Source organism: Ctenopharyngodon idella, chromosome 9, assembly GCF_019924925.1.
Source record: "Ctenopharyngodon idella isolate HZGC_01 chromosome 9, HZGC01, whole genome shotgun sequence".
In the NCBI taxonomy this organism is placed as follows: Eukaryota; Metazoa; Chordata; class Actinopteri; order Cypriniformes; family Xenocyprididae; genus Ctenopharyngodon; species Ctenopharyngodon idella.
The window spans coordinates 11,300,285-11,322,837 of record NC_067228.1 but is presented as its reverse complement, the minus strand read 5'-3'; the positions used below and the strand labels follow the sequence as shown (position 1 = coordinate 11,322,837).

The window sequence follows — 22,553 nt, the reverse complement described above, 5'->3', positions numbered from 1 at the left end:
CTTCGAAGCTTTACGAATCTTTTGTTTCGAATCAGTGGTTCAGAGCATGTATCAAACTGCCAAAGTCACGTGAACCATTGAAATTTCGAAACACTTATGACGTAACAAAGCCTCTTTTACTGAAATCACGTGACTTTGGCAGTTTGATACACGCTCCGAACCACTGATTTGAAACAAAAGATTCGTAAAGCTTCGAAGCTTCATGAAGCAGTGTTTTGAAATCACCCATCACTAGATATTGTTAAATAAAGTCATTATTTTGTTTTTTTTGGCGCACAAAAAGTATTCTCGTCGCTTCATAACATTAAGGTTGAACCACTGTAGTCACATGAACTGTTTTAAATAAGTTTTTAGTAGCTTTTTGGGCATCTGAAAGTGTTTAATTATCTTGCTGGCAATGGAGGCCTCACTGAGCCATTGGATTTCATCAAAAATATCTTAATTTGTGTTCCGAAGCTGAACAAAGGTCTTACAGGTGTGGAACGACATGACGGTGAGTAATTAATGACAGAATTTTCATTTTTGGGTGAACTAACCCTTTAAGAGTAATGAACTATTTCAATAAAACAAAACAAAAAATAAAATCATTAAGGACAAATTAAAGTTGTAAGCGTTAAATTCTCTTTCTAACAAACACCTTGCATTTTCATTAGCACAAGGCTTGTAATGTCAGATTAAACTGTAAAATGATCAACCATGTTACTGGCAACACTGTTACTCTTCCTGAAGATCTAATTATATAAAGACTGTATATTTTAAGTATGACCACTGCAATAGTCTCCTGAGCCACGGTGTGGAAGAACACAGCCAAATTAGGACACTAATTCTGAAAGCGATAAAGAGAGAGGGGGAGAAGTGCACTGCTGTCCAGCTATAGCAGTAACATCGCTCACCTCCAGCGGGACAGCGGACAGGCTCACACAGAGAGTTTATATGCAGGAGAATGAAACAGCGGCTGTGATGGATGAAAAATCTGCAGAAAATGGCAGGCTGAACAGCTGGTAATGAGAGGTTAGTGAGAGGCACAGAATCACCAAAATCCCTGCTTCCATAAACACAGACCGTTCTAGAATTAAACGGCATGACTGGGCCGCAGGAGTTACAGTCCAGTCAGACCCAACAGAAGCGCTGCCATGTGCACCCGTCGCCGCTCATCAGCCAGTTTCACTAACCCACACCCAGCTGCTTGTCACAGTCTGAAGTACGATAAGGTATGGTGTAATATTTTTGTTATATTCTCCACAGAAGAACTCAACAGATCTCTGTGGTCTGGCGTGCAGCTGTTAGAAAGAGCTCTGAAAGTGGACGAGAGTGGCTAAAGATGTCACATTATCAAACCCTAGGGAAGAGGCTGGAAGAGACCTGATAATGCACTGACAGGAACTGCTGGCCTTTCACATGAAACTCCCAGTCATGTGCTTAGAAAGAAATAAGAAGGGCAAAAAATATAATGTGTTGCAACTTGAGTGTATTTATATGTGGTTGTAAATTGTTAACCTGATATTACCTGTGCTTACAAAAAGCAGTGTATATTTATTCCATCACACATATTAACAGGTTACAATATTCACACAGGGGAAACGTGTGAAAGTAGAGTAGAGTTTTCCTCATATATAGTCATGTGAAAAAGAAAGTACACCCTTTTGAATTCAATGGTTTTACATATCAGGACATAATAAAAATCCTCTGGTATTTAGGAGGTCCTAAAATTAGATAAATACAACCTCAGATGAACAACAACACATGACATGCTACATCACGTCATTATTTATTTAACAAAAATAAAGCCAAAATGTGTAACAAACTAAGTACACCTCATGATTCAATAGCTTCTAAAACCACCTTTAAAGGCAATAACTTGAAATAATCGTTCTCTGTATGACTTTATCAGTCTCTCACATCATTGTGGAGGAATTTCGGACCACTCTTCTTTACAATATTGTTTCAGTTTATTGAGGTTTGTGGGCATTTGTTTATGCACAGCTCTCTTAAGGTCCTGCCACAGAATTTCAATATGGCTGAGGTCTAGACATAGGCTGCGCCATTGCAACATCTTAAATCTTTTCTTTTTCAGCCATTCTGTTGTAGATTTGCTGGTGTGCTTGGGATCATTGTCCGGTTGCATGGCCCAATTTCGGCCAAGCTTTAGCTGTCGGACAGATGGCCTCACATTTTAATCTAGAATACTTTGGTATACAGAGGAGTTCATGGTCGACTCAGTGACTGCAAGGTGCTCAGGTCCTGTGGCTGCAAAACAAGCCCAAATAATCACCCTTCCACTGTGGCACTGTGCATTATGGCCAAACATCTCCACTGTGGTTTCATCTGTCCAAAGGACATTGTTCCAGAAGTCTTGTGGTTTGTTCAGATGCAATTTTGCAAACCTGAGCTGTGCTGCCATGTTCTCTTTATAGAGAATAGGCTTTCTCCTGGCAACCCTTACAAACAAGTCATACTTGTTCAGTCTTTTTCTAATTGTACCGTCATGAACTTTAACATTTAACGTCCACACCTGGGAAGATTGGTAACTGTCTTGAATGTTTACCACTTGTAAATAATCTTCCTCACTGTAGAATGATGGATTTCAGATTGTTTGGAAATGGCTTTAACACTTCCTATATTGAACAATTCCTCCTTGGCATTGTGTTAACACACACCTGAATGCTCCAGATCAGCAAACTGCCAAAACTTCTGCTTTTGCAGAGGTGGTCACACTTGCTAATGATCAATTAATCAAGGGCATTTTATTAGCAATGCCTGACTACTACTTACCCTATTAATTCCTATGGAAGCAGTAAGGGTGTACTTAGTTTGTCACACATTGCTTCTCCATTTTGGCCTAGGGTTTACTTTCTTTTTCACATGTCTGTATGCCATGTTAAACTATTTTAAAACCAGTGTTCCATTTCATGTCTAATTCTTACACATTAAGTTTTTAATACCTCGTATTAATTCATAAAATACAGTATTTGTACTTTTAATAATTAATTTGTCACACCAAATTTAACTAAAGTGAACTGCAAAAGCTGGTGGGGGAAAATGGTGGAAAAATCTATGTAGTATTATTAATATTTTGAATTAGCTTTTATTTTTATGATTTCAGTTTTCGTTTAATTAGGTATTTTTATATATTTCTATTTGGCAAAATTAATTTTTACTTTAGTTTTTAGTAATTTTAGTACTCCAACTTAATATTACTTTATCTCAGTTGCCAAGTTTAATTTTCTAAAGTTCTCATCTAATAGTTTTTATTTTATTTCAGCTTTTAGATGATTTTTAATAGTTTTAGTTAACAATAACAACACTGGACCAGTTGCAGGACCTAAAATATACACTTTATCTATACATTCATACACATTTTATCCAAAAATCATTATATTGGCATGATATAGCACTCTCTCAAACAATTCAATTTTTGCAGTGGTTCTATGCATATCTGTCTATATACAGTAGAGCCCATGGTCTGCCCACAAACCCACAGCCTGGCCCTGTTTTTTTTTTTTTTGTCTTTTTTGTCTTTTTTGGTCACAGAAATTTATAGTCACAAAAGAGCTGCAGACAGAACAGTGGAATAAATCAGAAATAAAGAAGAAAAAAAAGCTAAGCATCTCATACATGCTAGAACATACATCTTAAGTAGAAATATCTTCTGATTGATAGATGCACTGAGGGCATTTAGGCATGGATCATGTTGTGGGTCTGTTTGGGCATTGCTGTCTGGGTAAAGATACATTTTTTCCTATTGATTTCACAGAAGCAGAATCAGCATAGCATGTCCAGGCCTAAAGAGCTGACAGGAGCATTTACAGTAACTGTCTATGAACTGAATATAACTGATGCATTTACATGACATGCCTTTTAGAGTTTTCTTTTTTTTCACATCAAAGAACTCGACGACTCTTTAAGTGCAAGTTACCACAAAGCAATTCTTCTACAATCTTCATAAATATTAAATACTTACAGCTGCTGCATTTACCATTTACGCATTAGTAAAGTATGTGACTGAACTGAGATTTTGCATAATATTCTTAATGGTCCAGAACAATGTAATGGCTGATGAAAAAGTACAAGGAAAGAGAATTTGACATGCACTGTTGAAATTAAGCAATTCTAAATGCATTTAATAATCAATCTCAAAACACAAAGTTCTTTGTGGTTGCACCAAATCAGAAAATCTATGTAAACAGTTAACAAAACACTTTCTATTACTGAACACTCTCATAAATAGAAAAAAAAATATTCTCTATTTCTCAAAATGGTATAATGCAACATTCAACTATGTCTCTACATGCTTCACTACTCTTGAATATCCAAGCAGGTTGACCTTTTTTTTTTTTTTTTGAAGAACATAGAATAGAGAATAAATATAGCTTTTTACCATTCCTTAAGTGACTCTCTGGGCTGAAAAAACATAAGCAATCTCCCCCCCCCCCCTCCTCTCTCTCTCTCTCTCTCTCTCTCTCTCTCTCTCTCTCTCTCTCCTCCCGGGGCCTACATGCTCAAAAAATCCTGGGAGTATTTACAGAGGGGTTGGATGTCATGGCAACAGGAGGGTTTGGTTCGAAATTGCAATGCAATGACATGGAAAAGCCAGGCAAGACCTGCTCTGATTCCCAGCTAAGGGAAACCTACTGCCCTTAAATCCAGTCTGAATGTCTGTTAACGTAACTGAACATCAACAAAAGAGCTAGATTATCTTTTTTAGATTAAATAATATTATATTTATAAATATAACATATTTCAAATAATATTTATATATTTCTGAATTCAGAAAATGTTAATAAAGTAATATTATTATTTAACCCATTAATGTATAAGAATTATTATATGAAATAAATGTAATTATTTATTATATATATTAAGCAGCTAATATTAAATAAAATTAATTTTCTGCCATTCTTCATATTATTATTATTATTATTAATAATAATATAAAAATAATAGGAAGAACATAAAATAATAATAAAATTATATAATTATATAATATCTAAAATATTCATATAAAACCAATTATATTTATACTAAATTGTTGTTACATTTATTAGTACTATTACTACTACTACTACTACTACTATTATTGTTGTTGTTGTTGTTTCAGGAACGATAAATTAAATGACAGTAACATGAAGTACCTACTTGGAAAGAGGAAGGAGGAAAGACACTAAGGTACTGAAAGCCACAGCTCTATATTGTAATATGTGCTAACAATTGTTCTAAATAAAACAACATGCACGCTCCCGTTCTATTTATTTTAAAAAGTTTCCCACTAACACAAACTCTCAGCATGTCTTTCGTAATGTGTACTTCAAGTGAGGACACCAGGATAAAACACTGTACTTCCCTACCAGACAGAAACATATTCATCTACCCAAGAGCGGCATAGTAAAGATGAGAGACAAGCCAAAGAAAACAGTGTGATCAGTAAGTGTTTATTCAGGCTCTCCTTTATCGTATACTCCATTAAGATACTCCGTGGCTGACTGCTCTTTTTGACCTTGGATAGTGTGTCATGAGCAATCTTTTCTCTTTCTTTATATTTCTACTCAGTGTGTCTTTTTATAACGACTGAGAGCATGTCTAATTACTGAGCATAACATTACAAACATGTACACAAACATTCGGCTTGCGCTCTCTGAGGACTGAAAACATGAATCGCGTCCTCAAGCAGCAATAGCGAAAAAGCTCAAAGCTTCTACCCATGAAAACACACGCACACACACATACTTCTCAAGCTGTTCCTGCTTCAGAGATCCTGTTGAGACATGAAGACCCAGTGCCTTTGGTGATTACATGATGAGCCTTAATTAAACAAGCTGATTGGAGATTTACCAGCATCTCCCGACCACATGATAGCACAGGTTTGTGAAGAGAATGAATCATCACACACATCAAAATTGATTGATTGTGGGCCGCCCCAGGGCATCACGGAAGATGCCAAACAAACCCGGTCAAATAGTCGAGCTGTATTTCCCACCATATCAACAGAATCCATCAACAAGCCATCTATCCATCAAGCAACGGCATCGATCTCTCATCTGAGTGTGAAATATAAACACTATCTGCGCTCAGCTCTGACATGTCAGACAAACTATGCCAATGTAGACCATAACAAAAGCACTAAGCAGGCAACATCCTGCACGTGAACTCTACAAAGCACAGGAAACACCTAAAATCATCTCCTGTGAGCCGATGAAGATGGTGCAACTGAGACAAAAACCCAAATAAACACAAAGCGCAGCAATTAATTCAGACTCACAAGTTAAAAAGCCTTGATAAACATGCACATTTTTGTGTGACAGTTTCTGATCTGCAGGCTTTCGTGGTTGACTTAGAGAACCATAGAGAACAGACACCGTGAGAGAAAAAACAAGAGGTCACTGGCTCGGCAGACAGCACTTATCGGTACGTGCACAGAGAAAACACATGAGAGAGCAGAGAACAGATGTGTGTGAGACAAAGAAGGACAAATCATAGCCTACCTCTGCTTGTTCAGGTGATGGTGTCCATCAAATCCTGCCTGATCTGAGTGAGAGCACAGACGGGCTCACAAACAAAATGCTACAGGCAGCAGAGCTCAGGCAGTGCTGGAACCAGCTCAGTCAGCAGCAGAAACATCCCTCCCCTCCTGCATGAATTAATTAAACCTTCTCTCGTCCTCTCCCTCTCTCTCTGCCTCTTGTGATTATCCTTCAGTGTTGGCTGTAGCGGATGAAAATGTCCCTGCACTTTCTTCTCTGACAGCCTGTTTACAGAGTGCTCTGCTGTCGCTCTGTTTCTCTTTCGCTCTCTCACTCTGCACACTCTTTCATCAACAGTGCAATATCAAACTGCTTCTCATAGGACCAGCCCTCCCCCTTGCGAACAACCCTAACCACCACAGTTAGTGCCCCTCTACTGTCTTTTACCAAACGTGCTATATAGAACAGAATCGGTAATGCTTTACAATAAGGTTTCATTAGTTAACACAAACTAAGAATAAACAATAATTCCACAGCATTTATTAATCTTTCAACATTTACTAATACATTATTAAAAATCAAAAGTTGTATTTGTTAACATTAATGCACTGTAAACTAACAACTGTATTTTTATTAACTAACATTAACAAAGATTAATAAATACTGTAACAAATGTATTGCTTGTTGTTAGTTCATGTTAGTTAATACATTAAGTAATGTTAACAAATGAGACCTTATTGTAAAGTGTTACCACAGAATCTGAAATAATTTCTGCTATAAAGCCTTTCTGGACATAAAAGACAACTGAATAATGCTTCACGAGTTCACACTTACAAATAATCAGATAGTAAATAGTATGCGTAATAGTATGCGTATTTGGCGTGCTGTCCGAGGAGAGGGCTCCGAGCTCAGTATTTGGCCCGAACCCAGAGTACTCCCCCCGTATTTCTGGTTAGGAAAGTAACCAGAATATGGGTGAGTCAACTGTGTAAAACATATAAAGAATCCTGAATCATGATATTTAAAATGTGGCTGTAAAATAGCTTTAAAGGCCATTAAATTAGTCTTTACTGAGTCATTAACTTTTTTTTTTTTTTTTTTAAATAGCCTATATTTTATATATATTTTCTACTTAATTTATTTTATACTCTACAGTTCAAGTTATTGTGAAAGAAATTAAAAATTTTATTCAGAAAGGATGCATTAAATTGATCAAAAGAAGGGATGCACAATACCATTTTTTAAGAACCGAGTACAAGTACTGATATATTTTTTTCTCATACTCGCTGATACCGATGCCTATATATTTATTAATTTCTTCTTTTTTTTTCTTTTTTTTTTTTGGTGATGTGGCAATTTTCCAAGCACAACACAGTGAGACTAATGAATGTAGGACAGCTTCTTTACTATTACTCCAATGAAAAAAGTAATTTTTGTGTGCTTGTCACAAACTTAAAGCACAAATTTCAGTGTCCAATAACCTTCAAAGGGCATAATTACCAAAGTCATAATAAAAAAATAAATAAAAATAAAAAAAAGTGTCTTTTTTAACCTGCCTATCAAAAAGTGCTAAACAAATATTACAGAACACATGTTTATAACATAACACTGTGAACCAATGTAAACACAACCTGAACAGATTTCTCATGGTGGGATATGGGACGAGTGGGCAATATGACCATGATATGACAAATTTTATTTCACAATATATATACATTAATTTAACATCTTTTGTTGTTTTATTAACATTAACGACATACAAATATTTAACTAGGCTACTTTCATTTTAAGACCGAATCCATGGATGTAATATAGCCTACTGACACATATCCTGTTTTCACCCACCTGTTTACATCCACTTAAGCCATAACCGACTGTATTTACGTGAAATACTCCACACGACGGACATTTTGACAACTATTTGTGCATTTGACCATTCAGACCCAAGGAGAACTGATCGCGCGCTGTCTGAGAGAACTGGGATCGCGCGCGCGCGAGAGAGTGCTTCTGGTCTGTGTCATTCAGCGCGATTTGCATGCAGGTTCGCAATGTGTGGGTTGTCATCATGAAATAAAGTATTTCCACACCCCTGAGGCTGACATTGTTTCTGCTGCTGCCGCTGGTGCCTCTGTGCACGACACATTCTGTCATGTCACGTGAGGTATCAGTCTTTGGTATCGGGGGTATTTTTACGAGTACGAGTACAAGTACATGAGCTTGGTATCGAGCCCGATAACCAATACTGGTATCGGTGCATCCCTACAACACATTTACAATATTAGAAAATATAAAATATATATATTTAAAATAAATGCTGTTCTTTTGAACTTTATATTCATCAGAGAATCTTGACGAATAAATCATAGCACATTTTCCACTAAAGTATTAGGCAGGTCAGCTGTTTGCAAATCAGAAATGCCACTTGAGCACCAAATCAGCATATTAGAATGATTTCTGAAGGATCATGTGACACTGAAGACTGGAGTAATGATGCTGAAAATTCAGCTTTGCCATCACAGGAATAAATTACATAAAAAAAAAAAAAAAAATCACAATATTACTGTTTTAACTGTATTTTTTTAAATCAAATAAATGTTGCCTTGGGGAGCGTAAGAGACTTAAAAACATTTAGAAAAATCTTATTGACCCCAAACTTTTGAATGACAGTGTATATTGCATATTTATTTATTTATTTTTCAGAGAAATTAGTTTGAGATCAAACTAAAATTGGTAGACCCCCTGCAGTACTACAATGGAACACAGTTTTCTTGGATCCTATTTAATATTCTGATACAATCTAGTGTTAATAAAAACAGTTCTATTTCAAAACATGACAGGACAGACTGCAGTTTTGCTCTTTTTTTATTTTTATAATAAATAACTTGCTATATAACTCTGCTCATTCTGTAGAGCCAAATACAAACACAAAATATCATCATGCTGGTATTATTATTACAAGCTAAATGTTTATAGTAATTTGAGAAGATCGGACAGCTTTAATTATGTACCATGTAACCTCTAGGTGGGCAAGTGTCATCATGTGGCTGGTGGTCACAATACCGTTCCAATACATTCAGACCCATTCATCATAAACAGAATGAGATCACAATGCAGCACTAAACAACTCAGGATGCTTACTGAAATCAGAGGATAACTGCAGACTATTCAAAAATGAAACCATTAAAGACCCCATGAAATCATAATGAGTTTTGTGGCTCTTAGTCTGTCTGTTGACTTTGAGGTCAGAATAGAAAAGTGTTAAGCCATTGGACTTCCTGTAAGAACATAACACAAACAACACAAAGCAAAAAAAAAAAAAAAAAACACAGTATAATATAACTAATAATACTATATTAGCTGGAAAAAAGAGTCACAAAGCTTTTATCCCACATTAATCTAAGCAGAGAGAAAATATGCATTTAATATATCTAAAAATACTGATGCACGTTCATAGATTTAAGAATAATAGTGAGAAACTCAATGGATCTTTTTCAATGTCACATTAGGATGATATATGGTCCCTCAAAGGACGATGGGATGAGACCGGTGCTTATCAACTGAATAGGGAATTAAGCTGTAGCACCATCTCTCCATCACTTAATTTGAGAAGCAGACAAAGGGACAGAAATAGCCCGGGAGTGCTCCTCCCCTGCTCCTATGATCAAAAGCAGACTGTTTTTGTCTGGCCTGACTTTCACCTAGGTATGCCATATCCACTTTTCATTCAACATCCCCCCCCCAAACGAGAGCAATCGTGAATTTGCTCTAAAAGACCTTTTTAGGCAAGTGGTTTCAATCAGAGGGGCATGAGCTGACCCTAAAGCCTCCGGCCTGTTGAGATTCTGCAGCTGAAGGACAGAGAAAATATCACACTTTTACCATAGACAAAAAAGGAGACTAAATGATAAGGCTGTTCTTCCTTATGGTGATTATTTCAGAACGGTAAGCTGGCCATCTTGTGCATATAGAAATAAGGGTTTAGGAAATGTGTAGGTGTGTCAACGTGAGGAAACGTCTGTGTTTAGAGAGTTGAAGGTAACAGAGAAGAACCATACCATCTACATGCTTTTTGCAATTGCGCAACAGCACAGAAGTACCATAAAAACCCACAAAGTGTGGTGAATTTACATGGTGAAATACACTACAAACAATATGTTTGAAAAGGCAAGAAAAATGCAACAGGGAGAGGAAAATTTATATAGTTATACAGGGCTGTGTGTAACATGTCTGTTCTTTCTCTCTGTCTTTCTCTAGCGCTGTCTCTCTTTCTAAGGGGACTTTCCCTTTTTCTGTTAGAGATGGAGGCGTTGTCTTTTGCCAGCAGAGCGTATGCTTTCACTTCCTGTCCCTATCTTATTGTCCTCTTTTTTTGAAGATGAGGCAACATTTTTATGAACCAACATGCATTTGATTATGAATGAACAAGACCTCATATGCTCTTCATAATAGATTCTAAATATTCTCAACCTAATATTCACCTTGATATATATTTATAAAACGGTTAGTTCCTGTCCTTGATTCTGATTGGTCAATAGCTGTGTTTTATTCGCGATAAAACACGGCTATGACCGCTTCACCCAACGGTTCTGTGTATCACTACACAACACCCTTAGCAACCACTCTTAGCAATGTAAACTGTATGTTCTTAATTGATATTGTTCATTGAAGCTTACTGTATTATATAGAAAAGTATTGTTAGAAAGAGATCGAGTGAGCGAGTTTATTACCTGCATTCAGATTTAGCATTTTCCTTCAGGTCAGTCCTATGTTCATAATAAATATTCTGTTTAAATTTCCGATGTATTATCTTGTCCTTTTAACAGTTAAGGGGTTTTCCGGTGACTGACAGCGCTAGTCAAAGCATTTGTCAGTTGCGTCTTGTTCCGTGTTCACAACAATTCAGTCTTTTCAATGTAAAGGTCTTTGCTACTGACTGACACACTCATAAAGACAGTCTTTGCTGCCATCTAATAATGTAACTTCTGTTGCTGTTCATGGTCAGGGACCATTTTTTCCGGTGGAAAGAAGGCTTTAGTGAAAGTTTACTTCATGAAAATTGCATTGATACATATTTTTGGCTTTAATATTTGTACTGTGTGGTAACCGTTTTATAAAAGCAATAAGGTACTCGAGGCTAGTGCTGTATCATGAATAACTCACGGCTGAAGGGGTTGCTCCGCTTCGCGTCGTACCTAACAATGCCCTTCGGCCGTGACTTATTCACGATACAGCACAGCCTCTTGTACCTTATTGCTTACATATAAAACTTGTCGAATTTATTGTACTCTTGTCAATAATGTTATCTGTCTGTCTGTCTGTCTGTCTATCTATCTATCAGTGACAGAAAACAGCCGTTCGCTTCAGCACTGAGTTGAAACTGACAGTGTGACCCTGCTGTACAGAGTCTATGTGGAAGACAGCAGGGTAAAGGGACAGAGATCCTCACACAGAGTCCAGAAGGACAAGAGAGAGCCTGGGGGGTGGGATTCACTTGCTATTTTTATCCCTCCGGCTGTCCCATCTCCCCAGTGAGCGGAAATGCTGTCCTTCGCGCCTAACCTCAGAGCCCACTGGGATCGGTCACCTCATTCTCATCATGAGTGAGAGCGCCATGGGAAAAAAAAACCTCTCGCTTCACTTTTTTCCTCATTTACTGTGCAACGACGCATGAGCCGCACAGACTGTACTAGTAGAGCTGTGGCCAAAAGTACTGGCAGTGACATACATTTTTTTGTTTTGAAAAGTTGCTGCTTCAGTTGTTGTGGTGTTGATTGACATTGCTTCTAGATTATTGTTCAGAGGGATCAGATGCATTCTAAATAATTGCAAAAAGCTTCATTGGCCAAAAAATTTTTTTTATCAGAAAACCCCAAATTTCACAGTTTTTTGGCCCTGGCACAAAACAACCAGCTAACATTATACTAGTCATGTACTAGTACTAGTCAGATAAAATCACTCTATCACTTTGGGGAACGTTTAAAAAAAAGCATGGTTAGCCAACTAAAGTCGCAAGTTCTGTCATTATCAGCATAGCATTGCAAAGTTGTATGGTTGGAACCAGTGGTGTAGTCTAGTTTTTTGTAGTAAGCATATAGTTATTTTTCCCTCCCAGCCTCACAGTCACCCATCTCAGAGCGACACCCCATAAGCACCACCACACTCACTAATGCATATACATGCTTCTGATCTAGGCTACATGTAATTGAGAGCATTTTAAGCCACACAAAACTTTAATAGCCAATGACATTTACAGCTGGAGAGACTTGTTTTCTACTGTTTAGTGTCAATCACCATCTAACTCAGCCAGTTAAGGTCTACATTTAGCCTTAGATGTTATGAATATGGTCCCTGGAGCATAGGTTTTATCAGCTGGCAATTTTCAATGCACATTTAAGAGTGCAAGTTGCAACTATTATTAACAATAATGGAAAGATGAGGCTTATCAGTATGTCACAATATCACCCTTTTTGGACTTTGTTTTCTGTGTTGCACCATTTCCTGCCAGTCTGTCATCACAGTTATATATTTCGATTCTCAAGCTTGCAATTTGTTTCTATATCGGTTATTTTGGATATACTGTATATCAGGTACAGTACATGGCAAATTTTCTCAAGAAAAAAAATCTCTCTCACTAATGCTGTAAAATATACATGGGAATCAGTTGGTACTACATTAATATTAAAGGTTAAAATGAACTGATTTGTATACAAACTTAAATTACACTTAAGGATTTTTTATAATAATAAAGTTATAATAGGCCTACTAACTTTAAAATTATTTGTTTTTTTGAAATATAAACATTTAAATGGTGGCTGTCAACTTGACAGATTTATTCAAACTACTGAAGAACATTAAAAATTATAATATGTAATATTGTGCATATATTTAGCTTAATGCTCCTCTCTAGAGTTCATTTTTCAAGCGGACCTACGAGTTTATGGTCACTGAATATGTTTGTTCTGAGGTAAATGTGACATTGCGTGACATTGTTTACAAGCTGTTTTATTAACGTCTTTCCGCAGTTGAAACACTGATTGAGCGATTGCACGAGACATGATACGGATTTGGGTAAGTTGTACTGTATCTTTTAACTTACCTTCAGATGTTCATTCATGTTTATTTCACGCTGTACCTGGTATTAAAGCGGAGGATAGGTTCAATTCACGTGCGCTTCCCGCTGCTGCTTCACTTGAACTGAGGCACTACAGTGATCTGTCAACGCCAAACGGTAATAATGTTTTTTATTTCGTAGTAAAATGGGCAGAATTTGAAATATGAGACTTTGTTTCATGTCAAAATCAACGAAGCACAATGCTTATTTCAATTTATTGGATGGTTATGTATCCTCATGCTTTTTTTAAGTGGGTATACGGAAATCCTTGACTTTAGTGGGTATACGGCGTATACCTGCGTATCACGTAGACTACACCACCTGTTGAAACTACAGCCTTCGAGCTGTGGGTAGAAGCATAGTTTCTTGTTTGCATGACATGTGGACTTAATAAATCCTTATCTTGAGCAAAATAGGCAAGCTGACATTCAGTACAATCTATATTGTTTATTTCGAATATATACAAATGTCACTTTTAGTTTGTCAAGAGATTTAAAGTGTCACTTTTGAAGAGTGTGCATGTGCATACGTGCTCTAGAATGTAAGAAGGAGCCTATGATTGAATCTGTAAATAAAGCAATATAACTGAGAAAAATGAGAATTAGTCTCAGATGCCATGTCCAAAAATCTGGCATTAATTTGATCTCAAACAGATTAATTAAAAGAAGTTATTACTCCACCACCTGCATGACATTAACTGACGTGGTTGAATGACAAATTAGCGACGATACAGTTTCGGTTTCTTGACTAGCTAGATGATTTCTTTAATGATGCATCATACTATGGTAGTTAAGAAACGAGTTACGTTGTTGTACAGGAAAACCCTAAACTGGATTATATAACAGCAGACTGATAGCTATAAAAGGAGGGAAGAAGTGCTTCCAATCATTGTGTTCTTGTGTTAGCAATGGTTCCCTCTAAAGAAAGATGTGCAGCCATAATTGCTTTGTATCAAAATGGCCTCACATGAAAGGAAATTGCTGGAAAGAATACTGCACCTGAAAGAACCATTTAGAGGATCATGAAGAACTTGAAGGAGTGACGTTCAACTGCAGTGAAGAAGGAATCGTGTCACCATCAGTGCAGAGCTCGATATCAGCAGCAGGTGGGTGTGAGTGCATTTGCACGCACAGTGAGGTGAAGACTTTTGGACAACAGCCTGGTGTCAAGAAGGGCAGTAAAGAAGCCACTTCTTTCCAAGAAAAACATCAAGGACAGACTGATATTCTGCAGGACGTATAAACGCAAAGTTATTTTCTCTGATGAAGCCCCCTTACTACTGTTTGGGACATCTGGAAATGTGCTTCAAATGTCCGTAGAAGAAAAGGTGAACGGTAACATGAGTCCTGTGTCGTGCCAACAGTTAAGTATCCTGAGACAATTGCTTTTCATCCAAGGGTGCGGGCCCTCTCACAGTTCTTGCCATGAATAAAGATTAGTATCAAAACATCTTGCAAGAGCAACTTCTCCCAATGATCCAGGAGCAATTTGGTGATGATCCGTGCATTTTCCAGCATGATGGAGGACCATGCCACAAGACAAGAGTGATAATGAAGTGGCTCGGAGATCATTACATTGAAAATTTGGACAGGCAGCTCCCCGGATCTTAATGTCATAGAGAACCTGTGGTCATTCCTCAAAAGGCGAGTGGACAAGCAGAAGTCCACAAATTGTGATAAACTCAGCCATCAGTCAGGATTTGGCCCAGATGCTGATATCCATCCAGCATGCCAGAGTAAACTGCAGAGGTTATGAAGAAGAACGGTCAATACTGTAAATATTGACTCTGCATAACATTGAATGTTTTTGCCAATACAAGCCTTTAAAACGTATGAAATGCTTATCATTGTTTTTCAGTATACCACAGAAACGTGAACGAATAATCTACAAATACAAAAGCAGCAAACTTTGCGAAACAAAATTTATGTCACTGCCAATACTTACTTTTGTCCACAGCTGTAGTACCTTGTAGTATAACCAAGACTGTCCATGCCTTCCTGCCACTGCATGTCACTTAGCAAAAGCTGCCTTGTTGCACATCTTTTAGACCAACATACTGTTTAGACCTATATCAGTACTATGAGTGTGTGAGAGTGTGTAGGAGGAGTGTGAATTGTAAGACATGCATGCAACTCCTCAGCCTGGTATGTTATGGGAGATATAACAATAGAGAAAAAAGGAGGAAAACAGATTGCATAAGTACTTATATACTGACAATTTTTAATGCACCAAACTTTAAAGACTTTTAATGATCGCTTTTTTGAGGAAACATGAAGAGATCACATAATAACAAATCTTGGGCTGAGAGCTTTCGAATCAGTGGTTCGGATCGCGTATCAGACTGCCAAAGTCATGTGAACTATTGAAATTTCGAAACACTTATGACATAACAAAGCCTCATTTACTGAAATCACGTGACTTTGGCACTCCGAACCACTGATCTGAAACAAAAGATTCGTAAAGCTTCGAAGCAGTGTTTTGAAATCGGCCATCAGATATTGCTGAAAAGTCGTTATTTTGTTTTTTGGCGTTTTTCTCGTCGCTTCATAACATTAAGGTTGAACCACTCTATTCACATGAACTGTTTTAAATATGTCTTTAGTAGCTTTCTGGGCATCTGAAAGTGTTAATTATCTTGCTGGCTATAGAGGCCTCACTGAGCCATCAGATTTAATAAAAAATATCTTAATCTGTGTTCCGAAGATGAACGAAAGTCTTACGGGTGTGGAATGACATGAGAGTGAGTAATAAATGACAGAAATTTCATTTTTGGGTGAACTAACCCTTTAAAGTATTATTTTATCCATATTAAGTATTATTTTATTTATTAAATTAAAATTCTGTCTTTATTCACTCACTGACATTGTTCCAAACCGGCATGACCTTTTCTTCTGTGAAGCACAATAGAAGAAATTCTACAGAATGTAATAGATGCTCTTTTCCATGCAATTACAATGAATGAGATAGATATGGATTTCATGCTTCAAAACTATATTCAGAAGACATATGGGCCACTTTAATGATACTTTTCACTGATTTTTAATCAGTTCTAGAAACACCTTGTTACATACAGAAGGGAGCGGAGACACAGGTACGGATTAACAGGTTTAATAGAGGTAATGCAGAGCGTGGACAGAGTGCAGGTAAGTGATGGCAGATGAATGGATCGCTGAGCAGATGAACTGGAACTGATACTTGTCTGTATGTTCTTTAGGAAGCATGGATGCCAGGAGACGTGGAACAGATGACACACCGGAGAAACACAGGAGACGAGGAGACACTGGGAATCACTGAGGACGCTGGAGACAGGTAAGTAGAGAGCAAGGGAGTCCAGGAGGTAAGTGAACACGGGTTAGTGTTAACGAGACCGGACAGTGACTGAGTGAACTGGCGTGTCTTTTATGTGGCAGTGGTGATGAGTGTGGATTGGCGTCAGGTGTGGCTTGTCAGTATTCAGGAGAGGGAGTGCGATGTGATTGGGTGACTGTGGAGCCTGGCGTGTCTGTGACATTACCCCCCCCTCCACGGTCCGCTCCTGAGGACCGTGGACCCCGACGTCGTGGTGGTCGACCTATACCTCGGGGGCCTGGCTTGCTGGGATGTCTGGCGTGGAAGTCGTCAAGGAGGCTGGGGTCTAGAACATCATTCCTCGGGACCCATGAGCGTTCTTCGGGACCATAACCTTCCCAGTCGACCAGGTATTTAAGGGACCCACCACGACGCCGGGAGTCCAAGATGTCTTTCACCTGGTAGACTACTCCGTCTTCTGCGATGAGTGGAGGAGGGGGATCTTCGGAGTCGCCAGGCTCTGTGGAGGGAAGGACAGAGGGATGGTGAGGCTTCAAGAGTGATACATGGAAAACTGGATGAATGCGATACTCAGGAGGGAGTTGCAGGTGATAGGTGACGGGGTTGACTTGCCGGATGACGGTGAAGGGGCCAACGAACCTAGGACTCAGCTTCCTACAGGGCAGGCGCATCCTGATGTCCCTGGTTGACAGCCAAACCTTCTGCCCTGGCTGGTAGTTGGGTGCGTGGGAGCGTCGAAGGTCGGCTGTCAACCTGCGCCTGCGTAGGGCTCGCTGGAGTTGCAGATGTGCTGAGTCCCAGACCCTCTCGCTCTCCCGGAACCAGTAATCCACCGCCGGAACGTCTGATGGTTCCCCATCCCAGGGGAAGAGTGGGGGCTGGTAGCCGAGCACGCATTGGAAAGGTGTAAGGCCAGTAGTGGGTTGACGGAGTGAGTTTTGGGCGTACTCGGCCCAGCCCAGGAACTGGTTCCAGGAGTCCTGGTGGCCGTGACAGAAGGTACGTAGGAAACGGCCGATCTCCTGTATCTTCCTCTCCGTCTGCCCGTTTGTCTGGGGATGGTATCCGGAGGAGAGACTTATGGTCACACCTAGGAGTTTGAAGAAGGCTTTCCAGACTCGGGATGTGAATTGGGTTCCACGGTCCGATACAATGTCTTCAGGTAGCCCAAAGTAGCGGAATACATGGTTGAACAATAGTTCTGCCGTTTCCATGGCAGTGGGGAGTCCAGGCAGGGGAACTAAGCGACAGGACTTGGAAAAGCGGTCGACAATGACCAGTACGCATGTGCATCCATCGGAGACAGGAAGGTCGGTAATGAAATCCACTCCTAGGTGTGACCAGGGACGAGTGGGAACGGGCAGAGGTTGGAGCTTTCCGGAGGGAAGATGGCGTGGACTTTTGGAGACGGCACATTCCCTGCACCCTTGTACGTACCTCCTGACGTTGGATATCATGTTGGGCCACCAGAAGCGCTGTTTTAACAGCGAGAGGGTTTCGTTGACCCCAGGGTGGCCAGTGCCCAGTGACCGGGGTACATACTTCAATCCGGGGGGACAACCCGGCGGAATGCTGGTGGAGGCATTGGACTCGGGGAGCGTTTCTTCCGACCAGGAGATGGGGCTTACTATGAGTCGTTCGGGAATGATGGGCTCTGGATCTTCGTTGTTCTCCTCGAGGCAGTGGATACGGGAAAGGGCATCGGCTTTCACGTTCTTAGAACCGGGGCGGTAAGAGATGGTGAAATCGAATCTTGTGAAGAAGAGAGCCCATCTGGCCTGGCGGGGGTTTAGTCTCTTGGCATCACGTAGTATCCTAGGTTCTTGTGGTCTGTTAAGACTGTAAAGGGGTGTTTAGCTCCCTCAAGCCAATGCCTCCATTCTTCCAGGGCGAGTTTGATGGCGAGGAGTTCGCGGTTGCCGATGTCATAATTTATTTCCGCCGGGTTGAGTTTCCTGGAGAAGAAAGCACATGGATGGAGTTTGCTGGGATTCCCCTGCTGCTGGGATAACACCGCTCCCACTCCGGTGGTTGAGGCGTCAACCTCGACGATGAAGGGGAGCTCTGGGTCAGGGTGAACCAGGAGGGGAGCGGTCGTGAAGGCGGTTTTGAGGGTCTCAAAGGCTTGGGTGGCGGCTGGGGTCCAGGACAGAGACTTGGGCTTACCACGGAGGAGGTTGGTGAGTGGACCGGTGATGGAACTATAGTGTTGGATGAAACAGCGGTAGAAGTTGGCAAATCCTAGGAATCTTTGTAATTCTTTAATCGTGGAGGGAATGGGCCATTCTTGAACTGCGGTGACCTTCCTCTCGTCCATGCGGACGCCACTGTGGTCGATGATGTAGCCGAGGAAGTGCACGGAAGGCTGATGGAAGGTGCACTTCTCGGCTTTCAGGAAGAGGTGGTAGCTTCTCAGGCGTTGGAGGACCTCCGCAACGTGTCGGCGATGTTCGGCCAGGCTCCGGGAGTAGATCAAAATATCGTCAATGTAGACCAGGACAGACCGGTGCAGGAACTCCCGGAGCACCTCATGCATGAAGTCTTGGAATACGGAGGGGGCGTTGACCAGTCCATACGGCATGACGAGGTACTCATAATGGCCAGTAGGGGTCACGAAAGCCGTTTTCCACTCGTCCCCCTCACGTATTCTGATGAGGTTGTACGCGCTGCGGAGGTCCAGCTTGGTGAACACAGTGGCGCCGCGCAGATGTTCCAGGGCCGCTGGGACGAGAGGAAGGGGGTAACGGAACTTAACAGTGATTTGGTTGAGTGCTCGATAATCAATGCAGGGCCGCAAGCCTCCGTCCTTCTTAGCCACGAAGAAAAAGCTGGAAGCAGCAGGGGAAGTGGACGGTCGGATGTAACCTTGCTTGAGAGCCTCGTCGATGTACTCCTCCATGGCTTTCTCCTCCGGAACGGATAGGGAATATATCTTCCCTCTGGGCACTGGCTCACCTGGGATGAGGTCAATGGCACAGTCCCATGGCCGGTGGGGGGGCAGCTTGGAGGCTTGTTTTGGACAGAAGACATCTCTGAAGTGGGAGTAACAGGCTGGGATGTCCGTGGAACGTTTCTCGAGAGGGCTTTCCACAGTAGTAGCCCCGACTTGGATTTCTTGGGAACCTGGAGAACTGGACGCGGGGAGTTCGGGGAAACAGTCCTGGAAGCACTGGTTACCCCACTTCAGGATCTCTCCTGTCCTCCAGGAGATGGTGGGGTTGTGCTGCTCAAGCCATGGGCGCCCTAGAATCACGTCAGATGTAGACTCCTCCAGAACCAGCAGCTGAATCTCTTCGGTGTGGAGCACTCCCACCTGGAGACGGAGGGGTCCCACGCTGTAACGTACTTTCCGTAATGGTTTTCCTGTTATTGCGTGGATCTGGTAGATCTTCGGCGTTGGGGTGGTTTTGAGATGCAGCTGGCGACAGAGGGCTCCGGAGATGAAGTTACCAGCTGACCCAGAATCGAGGAGCGCACTGGCTGAAAGACAAAGTTCGGCGGCAGTAAGTGTTACTTCAATTGTGAGTGGTTTCATTTTATTCAGAGTGGGCAGGATGGCACTCACCAAAGGCCGAGCAGGACGTAGGGGGCATTCAGCGATATAATGCCCGGCACCACCACAATACAGGCAGAGATTCTGGGTCAGCCTCCTCTGCCGCTCAGCTGCTGAAAGACGTGAGTGCTCAACTTGCATGTTGTCGTTAACTGGTTCTGGGGAGCTGACGGACTCTGGCTGGCGGGGAAAGAAGGGGAATAGTGGCTGGCCCTGGTGCTCTTCTAAGCACAGCTGCATACGAGTGGCGAATCTGATAGAGAGTTGAATGAATTTCTCGAGCCCGATGGAATCCTCGTATGCAGCGAGATGCAACCGCACACGTGGATCGAGGCCTTGACGATATGTTGTGATCAAAGCTTGCTCATTCCAGCCACTTGCAGCAGCGAGGGTACGAAACTGGAGGGCATAATCAGACACAGTTAGTGCACCTTGCTTTAAATTGCATAATCTCTCACCAATCGACGAGTCCCAGGCGGGTTTACCAAAAACTTCCTTGAAGTGGGTTGTAAAACTTGACAAGGATGATACTACGGGGTTGTTTAAGTTCCAGAGAGGTTCAGCCCATCGCAGTGCTTTTCCGTGAAGTTGAGAGATTATGAAAGCCACCTTGGAACGATCGTCGGGGTACAAGTGCGGTTGCATCTCCAGGACCAGCGAACATTGCAGGAGGAAACCGTTGCAATCCTCCGCCAGACCAGAGAAGGGCGCCGGTTTGGCCATGGGACTGGCGACCACGGGAGGTGAAGGAGCTGCAGCGGTGGATGCGGAAGTGTTCGCTGGTGTCGTTGTCGTGGAGGTGCTGGTGAAGGTGCGACGAAGTGCAGTGACCAGCTCTTGAATGGGATCCGGGGTGCTCATGCTGTTACCTGGGCGGTGTTGGTCCGGTCTTCTGTTACATACAGAAGGGAGCGGAGACACAGGTACGGATTAACAGGTTTATTAGAGGTAATGCAGAGCGTGGACAGAGTGCAGGTAAGTGATGGCAGATGAATGGATCGCTGAGCAGATGAACTGGAACTGATACTTGTCTGTATGTTCTTTAGGAAGCATGGATGCCAGGAGACGTGGAACAGATGACACACCGGAGAAACACAGGAGACGAGGAGACACTGGGAATCACTGAGGACGCTGGAGACAGGTAAGTAGAGAGCAAGGGAGTCCAGGAGGTAAGTGAACACGGGTTAGTGTTAACGAGACCGGACAGTGACTGAGTGAACTGGCGTGTCTTTTATGTGGCAGTGGTGATGAGTGTGGATTGGCGTCAGGTGTGGCTTGTCAGTATTCAGGAGAGGGAGTGCGATGTGATTGGGTGACTGTGGAGCCTGGCGTGTCTGTGACACACCTACACCACCACGAAGATTTTTTTTAAAGAAATTAATTATTTTATTCAGCAAGGAAGAATTAAATTAAAATTGCTAGTAAAGGCTAGAGATGAGTTGACTAAACGATACTGCTGCTGCTAGACGACACTGGAAATACTGGTCATTTACATTTTGTTTTGCACACTGATGTTTTGCTTTATATTTTTTACAAAGGCTACATTTATATTATTGTCATGTTAATGCTGCATTTCCAAAATAATATATTATTTTCAAAAGTGTATATTGAAAAGGGTATTCAAGTGTACAAGTGTGTAATCATTTCATTTTACCTCAGACCTTGCATGTGTTTCTTTTTCTCAGCAGCAGGCTCAGAAAAATGTCCACTTGGAAAACGAACACATGAAAGAATAACAAATACACTAAATTGTAATTAGAAAACAATTTTACAAGATTCAAGGTTCACTTCATAGAGTATTGTATACTGCACATTGCAACAACAGGAAGTGAGATTTCCCAATACAGCATCAAACTGTAATCCAATTAAAGTGTAAACAATCCAGCATAGTAATTCCAAATTTCCGCACTATTAAGTAGCTACAGATGTGGAAATAAAAATAGCAAAAAGGCCTTAAGGCTATATTGAAACATATGCCTTGTTGTTTTTTTCTCTCTGAGTTGGAAATAAAGGGAGGGGAAAAAGCACCAGTTATATGACCACCAACGGGTGCAGTGGACAAACAGTTCTGCATTAATGCACATCCTAGTCTGTGACAGACAACCATGTGGCTCCATTAAAT

The 22,553-nt window shown here is 41.0% G+C and overlaps 1 protein-coding gene across 8 annotated transcripts in view; it reads right to left on the bottom strand.

Moving 5' to 3' along the window:
- Positions 1-22,553, bottom strand: part of LOC127518549 (diacylglycerol kinase gamma) — a 132,502-nt gene that overhangs the window by 100,611 nt on the left and 9,338 nt on the right. For 2 of the 8 annotated variants that reach the window (XM_051905367.1, XM_051905372.1), the window contains exon 1: positions 6,480-6,809. The exons of 1 other annotated variant lie outside the window; for it this stretch is intronic. The gene's annotated coding sequence lies outside the window, so the exon portion shown is untranslated. Of the gene's footprint in view, positions 1-6,479; positions 6,812-8,303; positions 8,423-14,567; positions 14,593-22,553 lie in introns of those variants that run through there. 5 more of the 8 variants (XM_051905373.1, XM_051905375.1, XM_051905369.1 and 2 more) reach the window with 4 other exon arrangements.